This window comes from Lepidochelys kempii, chromosome 4 (assembly GCF_965140285.1).
Source record: "Lepidochelys kempii isolate rLepKem1 chromosome 4, rLepKem1.hap1, whole genome shotgun sequence".
Taxonomy (NCBI): Eukaryota; Metazoa; Chordata; order Testudines; family Cheloniidae; genus Lepidochelys; species Lepidochelys kempii.
The window spans coordinates 54,927,772-54,950,150 of NC_136383.1; the positions used below are offsets into that span (position 1 = coordinate 54,927,772).

At 41.1% G+C, this 22,379-nt stretch overlaps 1 protein-coding gene across 1 annotated transcript in view; it reads right to left on the reverse strand.

Moving 5' to 3' along the window:
- Nucleotides 1-21,927, reverse strand: part of TTC29 (tetratricopeptide repeat domain 29) — a 359,710-nt gene extending 337,783 nt beyond the window's left edge. The window contains exon 1 of the mRNA XM_073341296.2: nt 21,869-21,927. The gene's annotated coding sequence lies outside the window, so the exon portion shown is untranslated. The remainder of the gene's footprint in view (nt 1-21,868) is intronic.
- Between the last annotated feature and the right edge of the window lie 452 nt (nt 21,928-22,379).

The following is a 22,379-nucleotide window of genomic DNA, read 5'->3' on the forward strand; positions in this document are numbered from 1 at the left end:
CAGGAAAAGTGGTGTGTGCACAAAAATTATGCATTGGTACAGATTTGTACCATTTCCAATGTATATCCTGTAATGTACTAGCAGATATTCTGAACCTCCCCCCGCAATTTTTCATCCTTTAAATCTTATTCTCCCTTTGAGTGAGATTGTTTTGCACCAATGCCTATATAAGCTCAAAGAAAGAAAAGGAGTACTTGTGGTACCTTAGAGACTAACCAATTTATTTGAGCATAAGTTTTCGTGAGCTACAGCTCACTTCATCGGATGCATTTGGATGCAGTGAGCTGTAGCTCACGAAAGCTTATGCTCAAATAAATTGGTTAGTCTCTAAGGTACCACAAGTACTCCTCTTCTTTTTGCAAATACAGATGAACACGGCTGCTACTTTGAAACCTACATAAGCTCAGTTCTCCTCAGTTGTACATCAATGTAAGCCTACTGACTTGAGCTTCTGTTTTACACCAGTGTAAATAAGAGAATCAGATCCAACATTTTTATTAGTGCAAAGCTAACTGAAATCTGCCACTTCTCTGTGTAGGGGCTTGTACAGCACTTCTTGACTTGGTGTTACTAGTGAACCCTGTATTAAGACTGAAACAGAAAACTAATTTAGTCTTATGACACTCCTCTTGAAAGAGAAGTATTATCCTCCTTTTACAAATTGGAAACTGGTCTTTCACTGCCCTGTGTCTCAAGCTTTCCAAATCCACTAATTGTGGTTTATAAATTTTTCAGTGTCTTACATGAGATAATAAAGGCACGATTTTCAGAAATGCCTCATGCCAGCACCACCAGTTGAAGATCTCGGTTACTGAAGCAACCAAAACTAGTGACCACTTTTGAAAAGTTTGACCTAAATGATTTGTCCAAGGTCATACAGGAAGTCTGTTGAAGTGCTCGAGTAGAATCCAACCCTGATTACCAGTGCTGTGAATTAGCTAAAATATTCTGCACTGATGTAAATAAATTATGCATCCTTCTTCCCTGCACCCATCCAACTGTATATCCCAACTGAAATAAAAAAATAAAACAAACATTACAATATCAGACAGCTTTGTGTCTTCTGCCTCCTCCCCTTTGCTTTATCCTGGAGCCCGGCATCAGTCAGCACTTCAAAGCCACAGTGCTTTATCAGCAATCAGACAAAAAAGTGTCCATAGCATCTTCTTGTCTGTGGATCAGCAAGTTTGAAACATGTGTCATTTTGGAGATTTGAGGCACTGAGATTTTTGACTCCTTGTATTTCTAAATTTGGGAGCAGATTATCAGCAGCTCTGAATGTTAGGCTATTATACTCCTGTCAACATATAAAGAATCACTTTAGAGGAGAACAGTGTAACGTTACATGTAAAAATTGTAAGGACAATGTCTGTGTAATAGTAAGAAAAAAAGTTGAGCTAGTGTATTAGAGTGTAGCCATGGTGGTATGATATGGTTGGAGTGGTTGCCTTGTTTAGCAATAACAAATATCTTTTTATATACAATGGCATACAGACCTGACTGTATCTGTACAACCCAGGGAGGGAGAAAAAAAATAAGTATTGTACATCCCTCTCAAATTACAAACCACAAGTAGTCTTATTAAAACTTGCCACTTCTCTCAGCTGCCACGTATAACAGCTCTGGCCTCTTTCCCTGTGCCAGAGGCGAGGCAAGAGCTACCCTTACTGCCTAGCTCAATGACATCCTAATCTCACCTGGAGCTAGGAGGACCAGATGGCAAGTGTGAAAAATTGGGATGGGGTGGTGGGTAATAGGCACCTATATAAGAGAAAGCCCAAAACATCAAGACTGTCCCTGTAAAATCGGGACATCTGGTCACCCTACCTGGAGCGTCCAGGTGCAACTGCAATACAAAGAATAATAATTAGGGAGGTTAGAAGACAACTGACAATGAGGCAGAGCACTAAGAATGTGAAGATTGAGAATGGAATCCTTTGGCATTACAGAATTCACTGTTATATAACCGTCTTTAAGATTACCACTGGTAAGAATGTTTCCATATTAACAAGGTATGGTCTGCTCTCCAGCACGGACTTGTTCTGATTAATTACAGTGTGATTGTGGATTTCACAGAATTGAGACAGCCTGAGTTTTGAAACTACCAACTGGTTACTTGTTTTTATATATATTTCTTCTATCAATGTAACAAATCTTTTGATAAACTCCATACTTTTATGAATCTGACCTTTAGTCTGTTGCTATAGGAGTACAGTACTCTTCAGTTTTGTACTGTAGGATTGTTAAGTACAATATGCTCAAACGCCTTTTTAACTGTCTCTAGACAATTCACTCACCCAGTCTGGCAGAGACACCCCTTTTCTAAATATTGCTGCCCCTACCTTCTTGAACTCTTCTGGTAGCTTAAGTCCCAACCAACACCTGACAGCCTTTTACTGCTGCCGGAACCCTTCTTATTCTCCTCCCTCTGAAGATACACACTTAGACGTGACATCCTGCAAGGTGCTTCTTGATGAGCATTAAGATCTATCCCTCTGAGCCTCTAGAAAGCCTCCTGAAAAACCCCACCCCACACGGTTCCCCCTCATCTTTGCAAAGGGTACCAACCTTGATATAAAACTACTTCATCTCCTTTGCATACAAACATTTTAGTGCCTTCTTCCAAGGTTCCCCCTATGCCATGACCTTGCCAAGCCACCACTCTTACCTCTTTCACAGTAAAATCAGTGGGAACTATATAGGCAATGCAGTTGCAGCTGTATCAGTCCAGGATATTAGAGACTAGAGAGACAAGGTGGGTAAGGTAATATCTTATTGGACCAGCTTCTTTTGGTAAGAGAAGCTTTCAAGCAACACAGAGCTCTTCTTTAGATTTTTATTTTATGGGAACTATAGCACCTCAAAATCTAGGGTGAGATTCTGTGCTGCAAGAGGAGTATTGCAGAACTCTCAGTCCACTGCAAGGGGGGCTATGGTGTCTTTAAGCCATTTTTGTGGCCCCTCCCCTCAGTTCTGGCCTGGCCTGGAAGCTGAGAACTGAAGCATGCAGTATAGCTTAGATTGCCACAATTTAGATAGGTACTAAGGCTGTCAGCCTGGGCTGCCCTATGAGCCTCATGCTTATCCATCAAACTCTCTAGAACACTCCTACACCAACATCAAATTCCTGGACACCACAGTCAGCTTCAGCAATGGAACCCTACAGAGAAGTATACACAAGAAACCCCACCATACCTACCGTCATAGGTCCAGTAACCTCCACAAACACACCAAGAAATCTGTTATCTACAGCCTGGCACTCAGATACCACAGAATATGCTCTGAGAAGAAAGTCCAGTATACAAACTTTAACACTTAAAACTGTCTTCATCAAACAAGGACATCCTGAAAGAAGTGTTTGCCAAACCCCCTCTTCTGGCCTTCAGAAATCACTCCCCGACCTCACCTAGCTCATCAGAAGCAAGATCAGGACACACTAACTCAAAGCGGTACCTACCATAACAAATGCAAAACCTGCAGACTTATCTCTATTGCCATGATGATCTGTACCCCCACAACACACCTTTCAAGATCCATAACTTCTACATGCACCTCCACAACATGTGGTATACCTCATCCAGTGCACTAAATGCCCCAACAACTATGTGGATGACACCAGACAACCACTAAACTTTCGACTGAACTCTCGCAGAAAAATTATGACAAAAATATCATATCATCCGTGGGTGAACACTTTAATGATCACTCCATATCTGACCTCTCAGTCCTCATCCTCAAAGGAAACCTGCACAGCACCTCAATAAGATGAGCTTGGGAGCTTAACTTCATAGCTTTGCTAGACACAAAGTCCTGGTCTTAATAAAGACACTGAATTTATGGCTTATTACAATAATCTAACTCCCTAACCCCTGTTTTTTGTCCTATTACTGCAGAGGTTTTAATAGGCCTTTTCACTTTAAGTGGTCTCTATGACCGACAGCACCCTGTATTCACCTCCTATACACTATTGTAATCCTTGTACAAAATATGCCTTGTGAAATATATAACTTGCTGGTCATTATCATCATTGTGAACTGTATGTAGCAACATTATATGGATAGTTTTGAATTCTCTTTGTAAGATGTCATAAGCACATGTTGAAACCCACACATCCCTGATCAGGCAAAAGTTGTTACATAGGTTTATCTTAAACAAAGGAATGTTTACCTCAATTTACATAAGTAGTAAACAGGGTCCTAGAGATATCAAGGGGGGAAATGGCAGGCGACAAGGCAAATCTGCTTTTCAGCATACACAGAGAAGAACAAACATGGTGCCTCCCTCACCACCACACTTCATGTCACCTTCTTTACTGTTTGAATAAATTTTCCTTTGAGGGGTGATCCTCAGAAGAAGAATACACTTCAAAGCGTAACTGGACTATAAAGTGAGGGGCAAAACCACCCCAAGGTATCTCTCTCTCTGTCTTCTTAGGTGAGAGAAAGGAACCAACCCTTTGACTTTGAGGGCAAGATCCTGACCAAATTCTCAGGTCAGCCATGTGGCTGGGAACCAGTGATAAGGATTTTATGTTGAACCAAGTCTAGCTTATTAAGTATTAGCTACTAGAAAGTGTTTTATCTTTATTTCTCTTGTAACCATTTTTGACTAGTGCCTTGGTAGTGCAGCGCAGCCCGACCCCAGAGCGGCCAGGACCCAGCTGTGACCAGGGTAGCTGTCCCCCAGCCCTGACCTGCTGGGGCTGGGAGAGGGGTACCTATCCTGCAGCCCCAGCCCCCCCTGCGGTGGGGAGAGGCACCTCTCCCCCCAAGCCCAGGTGCTGCTGCTGCAGGGAGAGAGCTGGGGGAGTCCTCTCCATGCCATAGGGCCAGAGCACCCTCCTGCACCCCAAACCCCTCATCCACAGCCCCACCCCAGGTCCCGCACCCCCAGCCAGAGCCAGAGCCCTCACCCCCTGCCCCCAACTCTCTGCCCCAGCCCTGAGCTCCCTCCCACACGCCAAACCCCTCAGCCCCACCCCCACCACATGAATTTTGTTATGTGCACCAATATGGAGGTGATGTGTGACACCACCTCCATATTGATGCACATAACAAAATTCATTCTGCACGTGGGTGGGAAAAATTATAGGGAACCGTGTTCTCCACCATAGTTTATCTAGGGATATGCACCCTCATTTCAAAGTTATTCTCACTTTTGCAGACCTGCTTAAGCCCACTAGTTCTAACTGACACCTGGGAAGTATGATACTGGCAGCTTTTGTTCTCATATACACTTAACACAAAAGAATTTAAGCAGTGAAGGGTCAAATGGCTAACAAGGTACTACTGGATGAATGGAGAGTTTCAGGCAAGTGCCAGTAAAATTAAACTCCCAGAAACCATTCCTTTTCCAGTTGTACTAATGTGTTACTGAAGTGGCATGGATTTAATACTTTGTTTGTTTTTTTACAGCAAGAATATGCTAACATGTTTTTAACTTTGCTATTTCTGCTGACATTGTTATGGAAAGAATGCTTTCTTCCAGCTGCCTATGCTAGCACAAATGTCTATCAAATACTTTCTTAAGAAAAGTAGTAAAGGGATTGATCCTGTCCCCATTGAAATTAATGGACTTGCTGCCAATGAATTCCATGGGTACAGCATCAGGTCCAAAGAGAGAAGCTGGAAATGAGCTTTCAGAAATAATTCGACTAAAGGAAAGATCTTTTCCCCCCTCAACTGTCATACTGGGGTTCTCAAATTGCATTGCACTGCAACCCCCTTCTGACAACTAAAATGTCCATCCTGGGGCCAGGATGGCAGGCTGAAGCCTGAGCCCTGCTGCCCCAAGTGGGAGTGGAGAGGGGCCAAAGCCGAAGGGTTTCAGCCCTGGCAGGGGCCCGTAGCCTGAGCTCCACCACCCAGGGCGGGGAAGCCCTTGGGCTTTGGCCCCAGCAACTCTAACACCAGCCCTGGTGACCCCATTAAAATGGAGTCATGACCCACAGTCTGAGAACTGCTTGGAAAAAGGAGAGAGATTGTTATGAGCTGGGTGAAAGCTGTTATGGGTTTCAGATAAAACCTTATCGATAGGTGTGACTGCAACTTTCAATTAGCAATTATAATAAGCCCCCACATAAGAAAAGAAATATGTGATCCATCCAGGAGCTTTTGCCGAGTATTGTTTTGTGTAAACAGAACACAGAGGACAAGAGAGTGAGAGACACGGACAGCAGGAAGGAGCAACTGAAAGCATGGTATCTGACCTGCAAGCAGAGGCACCGGCTTTCTAATGTGCTGGAGGGTGCTTGACCCCAGTTCTGCCCCAGGCCCTGCCCCCACTCCACCCCTTCTCCCAAGCTCCTACCCCTGCCCTGCCCCTTCCCTCCCCTGCTTTGCCCCCACTCCACCACTTCCCCTGAGCTCCCACCCCACCTCTTCCCACCTCCACTCCACCCCGCTTCTTCCTTCCCTGCCCCATTCCACCCCTCCCCTAAACACAGCCCTTCCCCTTCCCACCAGCGCCTCCTGCACACTGCAGGACAGCAGATCATGGCAGGTGGGAAGTGCTGGGAGGGAGTGGGAGGCACTGATTGGTGGGGCTGCTGGCAGGCATGAGGAGCTGAGGAAGGGGGAGGCACTCATGGGGGGGCAGCTGCTGGGTGCTCAGCACCCACCATTTTTTTCCTGTGGGTGCTTCAGTCCTGGGGCACCCACAGAGTCAGCGCTTATGCCTGCAAGAAACCTGGGGAGAAGTTTTTGGGTCAGGTGTGCAGATGAAAAAATAAAAATAAAAAAATGAGTGTTCTTGGTGTTTGTGAACAAGAGAAACACTTTCCTATTAAATGATTCCTTCTGCTTTCAGAGACACAGGGCTGTGTGTGTCTGTAAATAAACAAAACTACTTCAGAGAAATACTTATCACCAACTTCTGCTCCCTACTGGAGCAGCGCCAAGGCCCCAAACTTTTATTAGTAATTCAGGTGGAAAAGAGGTAACAGAGTGTAGAGGAACTCAGAGGTGGATGTGGAGGAACAATTCCAAGTACATTTCTTTCTAAATACGTCTTCCCAACTGCAACTATTTTTGCCTGCTTTCTGTTTTGTGAGTTGTCAAAGAATTGCAACTATCACAATTTACCAGAAATGTGCTCTGTTTTGTTTTGTTTTTGGGTTTTTTTTTGGCAAGAGTAGATTCTTTTTCTAACACATATAAGACTGTATGTGGAAATGTGCATGCATGTTCAAGACAGAGACCTGAGGTCAGACACACAGTTGGTATAAATCAGCATAACTCAACTATGGTCAAATGAGCTACATTGATTCATACCAGCTGAGGATCTGCTCCACTGTCAAGAAGATTGACAATCTTATCATCATTGAACATGCTAGATCCTGAAGAGGATGATAGAGATAAATGTATTACTCTGATTGATGTACAGTGTTATGTTGGAGGTTGGATGGCTCCCAGGGAGCGTGTCTGATCTATGGACAGTCACAAACCTGCCTTCCATTCAGGCTAAATAATTAAAAGCCCCTTTGTTTAGTGATGCTGAAACCGTAGAAGCCACCTCTGAAATCAGAGACCAGCATGGCAAGGCTGGAGTAGGAGTGGAGCATTTTTCCTGCAAGCACGGAGGTTGTGTATTGGTTGGTGGAACTGTGCCGATGAGTCAGAAGTATAAAAGCCAACAGCAAAGGAAGCAGGCAACTAGAAAGACAATAAGAAAAGCACTGGTAATGTGGCCCTGAGAGAAAGCTAAGAGACAGCTTTTGGGGCAGAGTGAAATCTGGGAAGAGGCTTGGAACAATGGGGAAAGATGGTCTGTTTGATTCCCACGGTGTTCATCAAAACAGTATCTTGTAAACAAACAGGTTTGTGACAAAGGAAGATTCATCAATTTCTCCTCCTAATAGAAATCAGCCACAGACATGGCCCTGACTGTTGGCTTACCACTTAGGATAAAAAGGATAGCAATACTACTTTCTTTTTTTAAATGCTTTGCTTTTTTGCTATCTAGATCATATGAACTTCTACTGACAGCAGGACGACTCACAAGCCTGGAGTTATGCATGTGCTTAAGTACTTTACCGAATCACCATATAAGAACATTATGTCCAGGTAGATTTTGGTCTGTGTACTAAGCACTCAAAATAGCCATTTTAGCCTATATTAATGTGCTTTATTAATGTAGCTTTTCAAAGAATTTGAAAGTTTTAGCTGGCATTTTCCCCTATTTTAGTTCCCCATTCGCTACCTGAAAAATAATAGAACCTGAACCACCCCTTTTCACAGTAGTTTGAGCTCTGTGCTCACTTAGTTTAAGTCAGTGTGCAAAGTAAGTCGCTCTAATTTCAAAAGGATACCAACATTGTGTCTAATAAAGCTCCATTTAACTGGCATAGGTTAAGTAAAGCTCCTTTTTTGTTCCCCAGAGATTTCAAAACGGCCAGCTGGGATCTTTGTTCCTAAGGTTAGAATGTGGAATGCACCCCATCAAAGCTGTTTGGCTGGTGGCCATAGCTGACTGGCTGGCATGCATCTCTTCAAATCTGTTTTTGCTCTAAGCACTTTCCACCCATTTCCTGAACAGTACATAAATGAATCTGCTCTGAGAAAGGTCATCCAACAGCTGCTTGAAGAACCTAGCATGGGGAAAAGGATTAGACTCAGAAAACTTCAGAAAGAGGAGATTGCTAAAGGCCCACTCTCTGCCCAGAAGGCTGCCTCAAAAGGTACAGGAAGTCTAAGGCCTCTTGAGGAAAGGAGGAGCCATAAGGAAGGCGAGAACTGCCAATCAGATTCAGCTCAGCCCAAGGTTCACATGAACCTCGCATTTCAACCACAATCAACAAACTATCCCTATTCAGCAATGCACTGGAACATGTTCTTAATGTTAGGTGCATGTTTAAGTCCAACTGACTTTAGTGGGACATTGCTGAATGGGGATGGATTTAAGTACATGCGTAAGTGCTTTAATGAACTAGGCCCATAGTTCACAATGGGAACCAATTAAAAAAAATCTCCCATGAAAAACAAAATTCAAAGCAAAAAGTTTCATTTCATTATAAACTGAAATGTTTTCAAAGATGAATCAGTTTTTGCTTATCAGATTTTTTTCCACCTCCTCTTCTCTCCTTTTTTACCTCTCCTCCCCTTTTCCCTTACAAGAAAAGATAGTGAAAGTAGAAAAGGAGAATTTTTCAGAAGTGTCTCATTTATTCTAAGGCCTCTTTATAGTGCTCTGGCAGTGTAAATCAGAGATCAAATCGGTAGAATTTTGCGTAGAGCTGTAAAAAAAGCTTTAGTGTAAATTAGAATCAAGTAGAGGGAGTTTACTGGAACTCTATATGTGGCGTATATTAACTTCTGGGTCTGCCCAGAACCCATACATGTAAACTGAATGACTGAAGGCAGACCACCATACAGTTTGTTTACTAATAGAATATTTTATATTTGAGCAGACCCTTTCTAAAAGGAAATAGATGCTGGCAGAAATTATTGACAACAACTGCTAGGAGGATGACCTGACTAAAGAACACACATTGGTCATTTTCCTACAGCATCTAATCACTAGATAGTAATATTGTTCCCTACGATCATCAGTGATACACAGATTCTAAACCTGGAATCCACAAAAAAGTTAAAAGTTGATAGGAGCATCAAATAAAGTATTAAAGTAATTAACTTTGTCCAGTTCTACCTCAACTATTTGCTATGAAACTAAAGACTAATATATCGTAGAGGATACTGTATAAGCTAGCTATTTGTTTAAAGGAATTTTTTAAAATGTCAAAATAAGTTTTCCAGTTCTTTTTAAAAACAAAAAAAGTGTTCATTTTAAGCCATGACAGCTAAAATAGAAATGTTTTTAGCACACGCTTAGCTTTCTAGCCTGCGGGCAAAATATAAAATTGTTGTTAAATTGGAGTGGACCAGAAACTGGATGGTAAAACTCATCCATGAAACCTCTGCTAATAATAAACATTTGTCCTATGACATGTACTGTAAGTAATAGCACATGACAAGGTATGTGTTACAGTGTTATAACAGCAGGATGCAGGAGCATTTTGGGGCATGAGGTTGAAGACCAAATTACTCTGGTCCCCAAGATATGCAGTTATTACACCATAAATTTGTGCTGCTTTTATTGATTTTAAGCAATATTTCCACAATTTAAAAGGTCACTTAGTTGATCCTTTAAAATATTTCCTCTACCTTTTCTATATTCAGTCAAATGTACCTGACCATACTTCTTATCAGACCTTTAAATCCATGGCAGCTTTCAGTGAACTGGCTGTTTGAACCTAAACTGTTATACTATTATTTGAAATATATGGCAGTATAAATATAGGAAAAAAGTCTTACAAGTATTTTTTTTAACTACTGTTTTTTCTGACTTGAGCAAATCTTTCAAGAAATCTTAACTCACAGTACCAGCCAGAGCACCACTAAAAGGCATTTAAATAAATACTTTTATTTCAGAATAGGCCTTTTCCCCAAGGCCCATTAACTTCAAAGGCCTCATCCTGTATGCTCTGTGCAAGGAATTCAAAACTGGGTCCATAATATTCTATCTACTAAGTAGCTATGGGTAAAAGGTTTGGGTAAAGTAAGAGCCAACTTAAATCTTCCTCTAAAGCGTGAGCCAAGCATGAGCCTTTTTTGAAGCACATCACTATAACGTTGAATGACTCACCCCTGCAGCGCCTCCTGATTCCTGGGAATTAGCTAGTTTTCCAGCTCCAGAGCGCCCTCTGCAGGCTGGTGTCATCACCGCCGCTGGCCCCCATGTCTCTTCCAGACCCTGTGCCACTTTGTCTGGGGGTTCTGCCCCAGCAGTATCCCCTCAGTCCCTGGGTCTCCCCTCCCCAGGGAACCCCCAACCCCACCTTGCCTCAGTGCCTAGTGCCAGTCATCATTTAGCCCCCGCTCACTGGGACCGACTTTAATAGCCACTCATCATTGGTTGCCCCTGCCTAGCCCCGGGCTGCCCCAGCACCTGGTTTAGGCCCCACACAAGGCCCTGCAGCCTGGAGGGTTGTCAGGCTGGAGCTCCCCAGCCCTGCTTGCCTTTCCCCCAGTGCTGTCCTACCTCAGGTCCCTGCTCAGCTCCCAGGCAGCCAGGTCCTTCCCTCTCAAAAGCTAAAGAATCTTTAGCTCTTGGCTCACTGGCCTTTTATAGGGCCAGCTGCAACCTGATTCAGGCATGGCCCCAGCTGTGTCTGCCTTCCCCAATCAGCGGAGGCTTGCTGCTTTTCTCAGCAGCATCCCTCTTGCAGCCCCAGCCCTCTCCCAGAGGTGGTTTCAAGCCCTTTCAGCTCTGGAGCAGATCACCACCCTGCTACAAACATCCTGGCACTTCTTGCTTTCATGTAAGTCTGAAGTTCCCACTATTGTGGGAAAGGCTGTGCATCTCCATATTAAACCAAGAAATACAGTAATGGGGGTTTTGTGAGACAGCTAGATCTTTGGAGATTTTTCAGCCCAATTTTCAGAACAAAGAATGGATCAGTTTATATAAGCTTCAGACGGATGCGGAGCTGCGCTGTGAATACTATGATGCCTGGGACTCATTCCTCAAGGATTTGGGAGAAGTAGAAATGCCAGGACTAATTTCAGGTTTCAGTTTTAAAAACAGGAAGTTGTTAGGCCTTTTTCTTGCAAATGTATCATTGAAAATATGTCCACACTTTCTGCTCACGAGGACTGAAAGATGATCACTGTTTTTCCTGAAGATCATAGTCATTCATGGTGCTACCTATTTTAACCCAGGGCTATCCATTGGGATCTGTAGAGCCCATGGCCACAAATCTCTTGATTTCTCTGAGCACCCCAAGTAGTTTGTGGTCCTAGGGGCAGTACCAACAGGACTGTCGCTGATTATGCTAGTGCAAGCAACTAATATGACACCTGGCTGCAAGGAAGGGCAGTTAAGTAGCATGAGAAGCAGAATGAACATTGTATATAAAATGAGTCAATTAGTCTGGGGTTCCCCACGGAATCATCTTGTAGACCCTCCCCAAAATCCTCATGTGCTTAAAGTGGTGATCATAATGAAAAGGGATGGGTCCGTTTGTGGGGATATGAAAATTGTGAAAGGAAAGCCAGCTGTGATTGGATGCTTAACTGATGAGCCCTCTGAAGTTCACCTATCACTATTCCCACATCATCACACTATAATTTAGAATGAGGCAGTCACTTTTCTCAGAGCCATAACACCTTTTATGCTCCTGAATTCTATCTTGTATTTATATTGTTAACCCCCGCACACACCCACCAACACACGTTTTAGAAAAACGTGTTCTTCCTTCATTTTCTCCATAATTTTTTCCATAGGTGAAGCACTGATATAATTAATACGAGTTAATGTGGCTAATGAGTTGCAAGTAATATCACCATGTAGAGTTACAGAACAAACTCTCATTGTTTCTTTTTTCCTGCCTATTTTATAAATAAAAATAAAAAGATGCCATGTTCATGGACCCGTTGATCTCTCCTTGCTCTCATGAAGTGTTCTGATGCCAGATGATGTTGCTTTGTGAATGCTATTTTGCCTTTCTCTGGGACATGGTAGTTTACAGAGAGCTCTCATAGGACCATCATTAGTGGTAACTGTTTTGAACTATTTACTCTCTATGGTTTACCATGTTTTCGTTTTCAGGATTCTTCTGCTTTGGCTCCATGCAATTTCAGTGTGGAGTCAGAAACACTATGATCTTTTGGGGCTTACAAAACATGAGTGCCTTGCAAAAATCTAGGCAATTTGCCAGAAACTTTAAGCTTTGTTGAACTATGCTAAAAGGTTAAACATTTCACACAGTTTTAATTCTCCCTTCCCTCACTTTGCCTTGTATTTCATGTCTTCTTGTCAAGCAATGAAATAACTAATAATGGACCAGATGGAACTATTTCAACTATTACACAGTGATGATGGCATTGCTGGAAATCTGAATTAAGTGTTAGTGTTGATCATTGTCCCGGGTTAAAAGACCTCTACAGACATCTAATCTGTTCAATCATCTTTCATACCTTATGATATGAAATTTTCTTCACTGAGAAAACCACTGGTACAAAAGTTGCTCAGAGTCAGTTGGTTGTTTATTGTTTATTTTTCTACTTACCAAACAGATTTGTCCAAAAACAACTTTGTACTTCCCTGAGAACTGGAGTGGGGGGTGGGAGGAATCTACTTGTACCAAAGAGCAGCTTTGCTAATGTTCTATGAGCGGAAAAATGCCTTTTTCTTTTAAACTCTCCAAAAACATTGATTTGTGCATCATGCAGTAAAGGGTCAGTTCCACAGTTATGTCAAATCTCCCTCTCACTAAATGGCAGGGAAGGCCAGTTACGTAAGAGTGCAGAAAAAAAATACATTTTGATGAAAATTAATGTTTAAAAGCCCCAGGCAATATCATGCCATTGATTTTTAAGCTTAAAAAAAAAATCAACAGCACAATACGGTCCCCTCTTTGAAGTGCTCTGAATGATCTATTGCAACAGAGAACTTCTCTAATTGGAACTAGTGACTGGGAGAACCATTGTGAGGGACTGAGTTTTGCAAATTAGCCAATAATGAACAAATACATTAGAACAAGACAGACATATATATAACAATATGTACTCTGTTCATTTCTTTTGACAAGTGTCATTTAGTTTATTTATTTATGATTGCACTTTAAAATGCATTCAAGTGTACTCTAGTCTATTCTGTTAAAAATGTAGTGTTAATGTGAGACATCTCTCATGGTCCCATTGCTGATAAATCTTTACTGAGAAGAGATTAACCTATTTTGTGGAAATTATAAAGTTTATGGATTAATAAATGCAGAGTCACGGGTTCCACTCTATTACATAAAATTACGCTAGTAACTTAATACACAGATTCAGGCTAGGATTTTCAAAGGAGTCTAAGGAAGTTAGCAACCCAAAACACTTCGGGATGTGATGTGGGTGATAAAAATGTACCGAAGGACCCAATGTTTCCTCCTTTAAAGGTAATGAATAAGAACAAATCAAAGGGTAGGGTCAATAATAGCTTTCATTGTGCATCATTCCTTAGAGCAATCCATTACTTTTTAACCTTTCTGTTAAGGTTCCTTCCCCACTCTGAACTTTAGGATGCAGATGTGGGGACCTGCATGAAAGACCCCCAAAGCTTATTCTTACCAGCTTAGGTTAAAAACTTCCCCAAGGTACAAACTTTGCCTTGTCCTTGAACAGTATGCTGCCACCACCAAGCGATTTAAATAAAGAACAGGGAAAGAGACCACTTGGAGATGTTTTCCCCCAAAATATCCCCCCAAGCCCTACATACCCTTTCCTGGGGAAGGATTGATAATAAAATCCTCACCAATTGGTACATGTGAACACAGACCCAAACACTTGGATCTTAAGAGCAATGAAAAAGCAATCAGGTTTTTAAAAGAAGTATTTTATTTAAAGAAAAGGTAAAAGAATAACCTTTGTAAAGTCAAGATGGTAAATACTTTACAGGGTAATCAGATTCAAAACATAGAGAATCCCTCTAGGCAAAACCTTAAGTTACAAAAAGACACAAAAACAGGAATACACATTTCCTCCAGCACAGCGAATTTTACAAGCCATTAAACAAAAGAAAATCTAACGCGTTTTCTACCTAGATTACTTACTAACTTTACAGGAGTTGGAAGGCTTGCATCCTTGATCTGTTCCCGGCAAAGGTATCACACAGATAGACAAAACCCTTTGTGTCCCCCCCTCCAGATTTGGATGAATCTTGTCCCCTCATTGTCCATTTTGGGTCAGGTGCCAGTGGGGTTACCTTAGCTTCTTAACCCTTTACAGGTGAAAGGATTTTTCCTCTGGCCAGGAGGGATTTTATAGCACTGTATACAGAAAGGTGATTACCCTTCCCTTTATATTTATGACACCTTCAGAGCTAGTAGTAGTCACTTTGAGCTTTTACGTTGGTGGGAACTTCAAGTGAGCATCCCGACCTCAAAGTGCCCAAATTTTGTTTGTGGGAATAAGTGTTAGTAATAAAATTAAGGCGAGTGCAACCACCTTCCTCTTTGTTGTGACCCAAAGAGAAAACACGCCATAGGGTTTCATGCTGCCTGAAAAAAAATGGATCAAGATGGAGCCTCACATTCCTGCTGAGATCTGTATTTTGGTGGGACACCTCTATAGCAAAGATTAGGGTGGCCACAGGCCACCCTGCAGCATCCTGGGGACCATGCTTGGCCTATTGGAACACATTTTGGTTACCCCCAACATAAACCGAAAAGAGGAATTCCCTACATCTGCCAAAGCATGTCCTAATGATGAACAGAGAAGTAAAATAGGAAATGCAGTAGTGCCCAAAACAGCTATACAATGAAAAATGATAGGGGGAAGTAGATGCCCGTACTCTGAAGTATGGTTTTCATTGTTGCTCCTGTATCAAGTAAATTATTCTCAGTAAATTTTATATTTCCCTGGTCCTTTTATTATGCAACACTTGGAGAACCTCTGGACAGCCAGCAGTGAGCAGTTACTCAAATGAGTAGTCTCATTGACTTTAGTAGGGACTGCTCATGCAAGTAATCACTGATCAGCAAGAATGACAGACTCTGATCCAGTTTTGATTCCTGAAGTTTCAGTAACCTCAGCTTTCTGAATTATCGGTACCCTTCCCCATACTTATTCCATTTTATTTTTCCTGCTGGTAGTACAAAGTGAAAAATAATGCATGTTTCTTCTCTTGGCTTGTGGCCCACTCAGACCCTTACTCAGATGAATATTTTTACCCATGCGTCCAGTTCTTTTGGTACATTTTCCAAAGCTCTGCTAAATTTCATAGACTTCTGAATTCAGAACACCTGGTGAAAATTTCAGGGCTTCCAGGAACATTTTTAGTTTTCTTTAATTTTTTAACAGAACTATTTAAATTTATTTTAGGAACTAGGGCCCTTATTCTACACCTTTCCTTATAGGAGAACACCCCTGAATATCAATGGGAACTGCAGAATTGGGTTCTGGATATTTATTGACAGGTTTCAGAGTAGCAGCCGCGTTAGTCTGTATCCATAAAAAGAAAAGGAGTACTTGTGGCACCTTAGAGACTAACAAATTTATGAGAGCATAAGCTTTCATGAGCTACAGCTCACTTCATCGGATGCATACAGTGGAAAATATAGTGGGGAGATTTTATATATACAGATGTCATAAATATAAAGGGAAGGGTAAACACCTTTAAAATCCCTCCTGGCCAGAGGAAAAATCCTTTCACCTGTAAAGAGTTAAGAAGCTAGGATAACCTCGCTGGCATCTGACCAAAATGACCAATGAGGAGACAAGATGCTTTCAAAAGCTGGGGGGAGGGAAAAACAAAGCCTCTCTCTCTGTGTCTGTGTGACGCTTTTGCCAGGGACAGAACAGGAATGGAGTCTTAGGATTTAGTAAGTAATCTAGCTAGATATGCATTAGATTCTGTTTGTTTAAATGGCTCAGAAAATAAGCTGTGCTGAATAGAATGGATATTCCTGTCTTTGTATCTTTTTGTAACTTAAGGTTTTGCCTAGAGGGATTCTCTATATTTTGAATCTAATTACCCTGTAAGGTATTTACCATCCTGATTTTACAGAGGTGATTCTTTTTACTTCTATTAAAATTCTTCTTTTAAGAAACTGAATGTTTTTTCATTGTTCTTAAGTTCCAAGGGTTTGGGTCTGTGGTCACCTATGCAAATTGGTGAGGATTTTTATCAAACCTTCCCCAGGAAGTGGGGTGCAAGGTTTTGGGGAGGATTTTGGGGGGAAAGACCTTTCCAAACGGCTCTTTCCAAAAATACTAAACCCGGTTAGACGTTTGGTGGTGGCAGCGAAAGTTCAAGGGCAACAGGTAAAATAGTTTGTACCTTGGGGAAGTTTTAACCTAAGCTGGTAAAAGTAAGCTTAGGAGGTTTTCATGCAGGTCCCCACATCTGTACCCTAGAGTTCAGAGTGGGGAAGGAATCTCGACAACAGAGAACATGAAACAATGGGTGTTACCATACAGACTGTAATAATAGTGATCAGGAAAGGTGAGCTATTACCAGCAGGAGAGCAGGGCGGGGGGGAACCTTTTGTAGTGATAATCAAGGTGGGCCATTTCCAGCACTCACTACAAAAGGTCCTCCCCCCCCACTGGTAATAGCTCACCCTTCCTGATCACTCTTGTTACAGTCTGTATGGTAACACCCATTGTTTCATTTTATCTGTGTATATAAAATCTCCCCACTATATTTTCCACTTCATGCATCCGATGAAGTGAGCTGTAGCTCACGAAAGCTTATGCTCAAATAAATTGGTTAGTCTCTAAGGTGCCACAAGTATTCCTTTTCTTTTTATGGATATTTATTGTGAACTATCGTCTTAGAGTGCGAAAGTTAGAGATGGAAATACCTCCTCATACTAGGTCATTTAGGGTGTAATTCAACTCCCAGTGATTTTGACTGGAGCTGGGTAAAACCCTCTAGTTTAGAATTATTCCTGACCATATTTCCTTCCGCCAACCCCCACCATGCCACTTTGTTCAATCTAGTTTCCAATGTCTCAAACCACAGACTGCCTGTAAAGTAATCGTTTTGTGTTCCATTTCCAACACTAATCTTCAATACACAGACATGGATCAGCATCACATCTTCACTTGCAGCCCAAGTGGAACAGCTGATCTGGGGAAAATACAAAGCTCACATACATTTCTGAGATTGGGGCAATCCCTTAGCATTGCATGAAACACTCACGGAAACACACTTATGCCCAGATCCTCAAAGGTACAGGTGATGGGTGCTATACAAAACTTTAAGACAAATAGATAATATAAAATTGTCAATATTTTGAGATATCTTTTGTTTCAGTGCAAACATTTTAGTACCAAAATCTTTAAGCCTACTTGTTTGTTTAATTTTGATAAATCTGATAACAACTGAAACAATGTGGTATTTTATCGCTTATGTATACAGTAATTCTAAATTTCTTATTGTCGCACTGTATAAAATGGTCACATTTTGGTGAGATGCTAAATCCCTATGCAAGACATCTGATTATATATGTATATTGCCAGGAATAATAATCATAAATATTATATGGCTCAGTGTCTGAAAATAATAATTTGAAGTAAATACATCTGAAGCAAAAGGTTTCAGAATAACTGTATAGCATCAAGTTAAATACATTATGTACAACAGAATTATGTGGTATATATTTCCTCATTGCATTTGCAAATTCTGTTATACAAATGGGTACATGTCACTGAGAAAATAATAGAGCAGCTTTAAACTGTATCAAAAATCCTGATTGTTCTTGTGGATCATTTTATTCAGGCTTCATCACAAAAAAGAGATGCTTATTATATGCTTCCAGAAATTAAAATTACTGATGGAATACTTCAGAGCAGGCATATAAATACTTGCACTAAAGCCTTCTTGTTTAATATTGCATTGGAGGGGAATTAGCTATTAGTCTGAAAGGTTTAACTGCTGTATAAACTCCATCTTCTTAAAGCGGTTTGAGGTTCTGCACAAATGTAAAAGGCTGAGCATTTCTGCTAATCAACACCATTTAGTCACTTGACAGTTATTGGACATGAACATCAAACTGCATTATAGTTGGTTAATGCTGTTGGGTAAAGCCACTAAATTCATAAGATAGACAAATAATTTGCCTAAATAGCTTGTACTGCACACTCATGGCTAAATTGCACCCTCATTTACGTTTAATGTCCCCACTGAGGTCAATATGGTATCACAATTGTAAACAAACCTGGGTTACCAACTTTCTGACTGAACAAAACCAAATACCCTTGCCCCACCCTGTCTCTGAGGCCCCGCCCTGCTCACTCCATCCCCCCTCCCTCTGTCGCTCGCTCATCACCACCCTCACTCACTCGTTTTCACTGGGGCTGGGAAGGGTCCCTTTTTGACCGGGTGTTCGGTTGAAAATTGGACAGCTGGCAACCTTACTGGGGAGTACTGACTATACTCAGTGCAAAGATTTCTTTAATATTAGCAGCCAAATTCAAGATTGATTTTTACTACTTATAGTCCCAATGAAGTTCAGGGAGAAGTGGTGAAAAGTTTCACACAATGGCAAACCATCCTGTGCAGTGGAAAAGACCTCCTTATCTGTCTACCTTAGCTGGAAGGGTGGTGACTGAGATATGTGGTTATAGGGACATAAGTCCCATCCTGCAATTTCAAAAAGAAAAACCCTGTAAGTCCAGCCTATGCGGATACTGAGAATAGGGCTCAAACACCAGAACCAAATACTGTAAATTCAAAAGACTTTTATTCAATTAAAGTTACAAAGCAAGAGCTAATCAAAGTCTTCCAGAAAGAAAAGGCACCACTGAACACACAACATTTCAGCTCCATAGACCTGAAGGGTGTCTTCTAAAAAAAATCATGTCATTTTGTGTTTCACTTTGCAGCATGTTCTTTGTTACTAAACACAACTCCTCTTTCCTCTTGTTAATGAATCTGAGCTCACATCTCTTGATCTTCCTGCTATAGAGGAAACTGTGGAGACTGGGATTTATTTCTCCCATCAAATGGTTTCCTCACTCATATTTCTCCATTCCTTTCCCTGTTGGCATTTTGGGGGAATTTGGAATGTTTTTGCTCTCTGTTCAGTTGTATAACTGGTGTAAAAATATTATACTTTAAGGAAATATAAATATGATGTGATCTTGAATATTTAACTCATTTTAACAGAGTAAAATCTAAAGTTAATTGAAAAAAGTCTTCACTGAAAGTGGTATTTCTCAATACTTCATTGAACACAATAGGAAAATGACATCTTGGCATAAGCAAAATGGGAAATTTCTTCAGATTTACTGTTTGTAAAACCTTTCAAAATACATCTAATATTAGTGACCTGCAGCATTAGCCTCTTCTTAGCAATCAGGATATTTTCTTGTCACAATAAATAAATCTCACAATCCTGAGATCTCACAATCCTCAGGAAGTGAAGTCTATGCTGTGATACAGACACTAAAGGATATTGAGGCAATACAAGAAGTGTTACTGGACAGACTCAGTCACCTGATTTTCCACTTCCCCAGCAACCACTTTTGTGCTGTCTCACATGCCCCTTAGCACAAAACACCCCATTCAAAATCTTTAAAGCCATCCACTTATCCTCCTTCAAGTCCCTCCCCAAAACTCACCCTTTCCATAATGCATACAATAGACTGCTGTTATCAAGTGGCGAGTAATGGGTACTATTCCTGACTTGCAAAGAATTTTGTATTTTCTATTATTTGGTTGATCATGTCTCCCTCCCCCTCGACATATGTTTACTTCATCCACCAGTTATGTTTTGTCTTTAATACTTCAAGTTCTTTGGCGCAGGGACTGTTATTTTCTGTATACCTGCACCAAGTCTGTGGGGCCCAACCTAGTTGTTCTCTAGACACTACCACAATATAAACAACTACAGTAGCAAACAGCACTGGAATATCATTAAAGATTGTTTTAGACAGCTCATAGCTCTTAGGAGATTAAAATCTATCATGACCATGTAATTAGTCCTTTTACAATAAATTTTAAAAAAATCTATTGGTTTCATAGAGTCATTGGATGTTAATTTAACCATGGCAGCCACTAAAGTCTTTACAATTTGCCTTTTGAAATAGATAACTGTACTATAGGATGCCTATATTCAACTAAGGAAATTATTAATATTGCTGTCACATTAATTACTTGCAAAGACTATAGTAAAAATTTTAATAATGATCAACCTTTCTTGTGGTTTCATGCTGATTTTAACAGTAAGATAAGAACAATTATATGACGTAAGCCATTTAAGGATTGATTTTCAATATCTTAGGGTCCCAGAGTCATACCCAATATGCACTAAAATTTGCTCAACTAATTGGTGAGTTTATCTTGAGACGTTAGGGTTGTATGTTGGTTTCCCTGGGCTCTCTGCACAAATGGACTGTTAGACATTTATAGTAGCTGGTGCCTGGCACACAAATACCCAACTTGAACACAATTGAAGTTACTGCACACACAAAATTAGGCATATAATTCCGCCGTGCAGTTTTGTGGGCTTCTGAAGCTTTGAAAAAAGAAATAGTCTTTTAATCTGTATTATTGTAAAAACTCAAATAATTTTACAGCTAGGCTCTGTACAGTACAAACACAATTAATAATTATTTATTTCTGTGTATTGCGCCCTGGTTGAAGTATAACTCATAGCTGCAATTTTACTATAATATGAAGTGGAGTTCCTGAAAAATGTTGCTTGATGGGCACCATGAATTCCCACTCTATCACTCACAGTCTACATTTATATTTTCTTCTCAGAGGAGTGAATTCCCATGACTATTGTTAAAGCTTTAAAAGCTGTGTTTTCACTTGAAAAAGCAATTTCTGAGCATCGACTGTGTTTATGCAGGCTTTTTCAAGCAGAATCAACAACTGAACTTTTCTAGCCTCTCACAATGCCTGTATATCTCAAGGTGCTTTGCAATAATTTTACAATTAAAAAATAAATCAAGCTTCTAGAGCTAATAACTAATCAAAATAAGCTAAAGGCTAGTAAAAATTAATATATTTAAACCTTGTACCAGGTGAAGTCGGCAGCTACAAGGGCGAGGTTCAATATGTAGGGGTTCCTCTCAACAACACAAAACAGAACCAACTCAACCCTTCTCCCAGTAAATCTGGGAAAATTTAACTTACCACCAACCTTAGGTGCCTCTGAGAGGCAATTCTTCCTATCTTTCAAGTACTGAGTCTGTGTACAACAAATAAAAATTGTATTAAAAGGGGAAAGGGGACCCAACATTTAATTTGGGGGGGAAATCATGTGACCAGAGGGAAACATCCACTCCCCCAGTTCTTAGGACAGTGTCCTTTGCCTCAGTTTCTCACCTTGAAGCATGAAAGTCCAACAAATAAACGTGCATTAACATACCACTCCTCTCTGCCTCTGTTGCAGCCCACTCACAGTTGTCGAAGTTAGCTGAAGATTAGTTCAGGGCTGTGTTTGTGGGGATTCACCGGTCACTCTGCAGGGGTGGAGGCCTTTGAGCAATGCTTGTGCCGCTACCATCTCTGCAACCAGCTCACAACTGCCACTGTCTCTCTGCCACTGCTGACCACCTCTGCCTCTCCGCCATATCATGTTCTGAGGTTCTACCACTTAACCCAGCTCTCAGTGATTTCAGCAGATAGCGGGGAACCTCACTGCCAGTGCAGTTTCTGTGTGGTCTTTTGCAGCAACACTGTCCCCACACAAGGTCTAAGGCTTAGCCCCTAGACCTGGTCAGCCATGATGTCAGCTCTAGGAATCACCAACCAGAAACAAAGACTCTCATTGAGTCTTATCAGCGCTGTCTTTAAACACTGGAGAGAAGCCAGACAAATGACATAGAAAACACCTCTCCCCAACCCACTCTCCTCTTCACTGGCATTTAGCCTCCCTA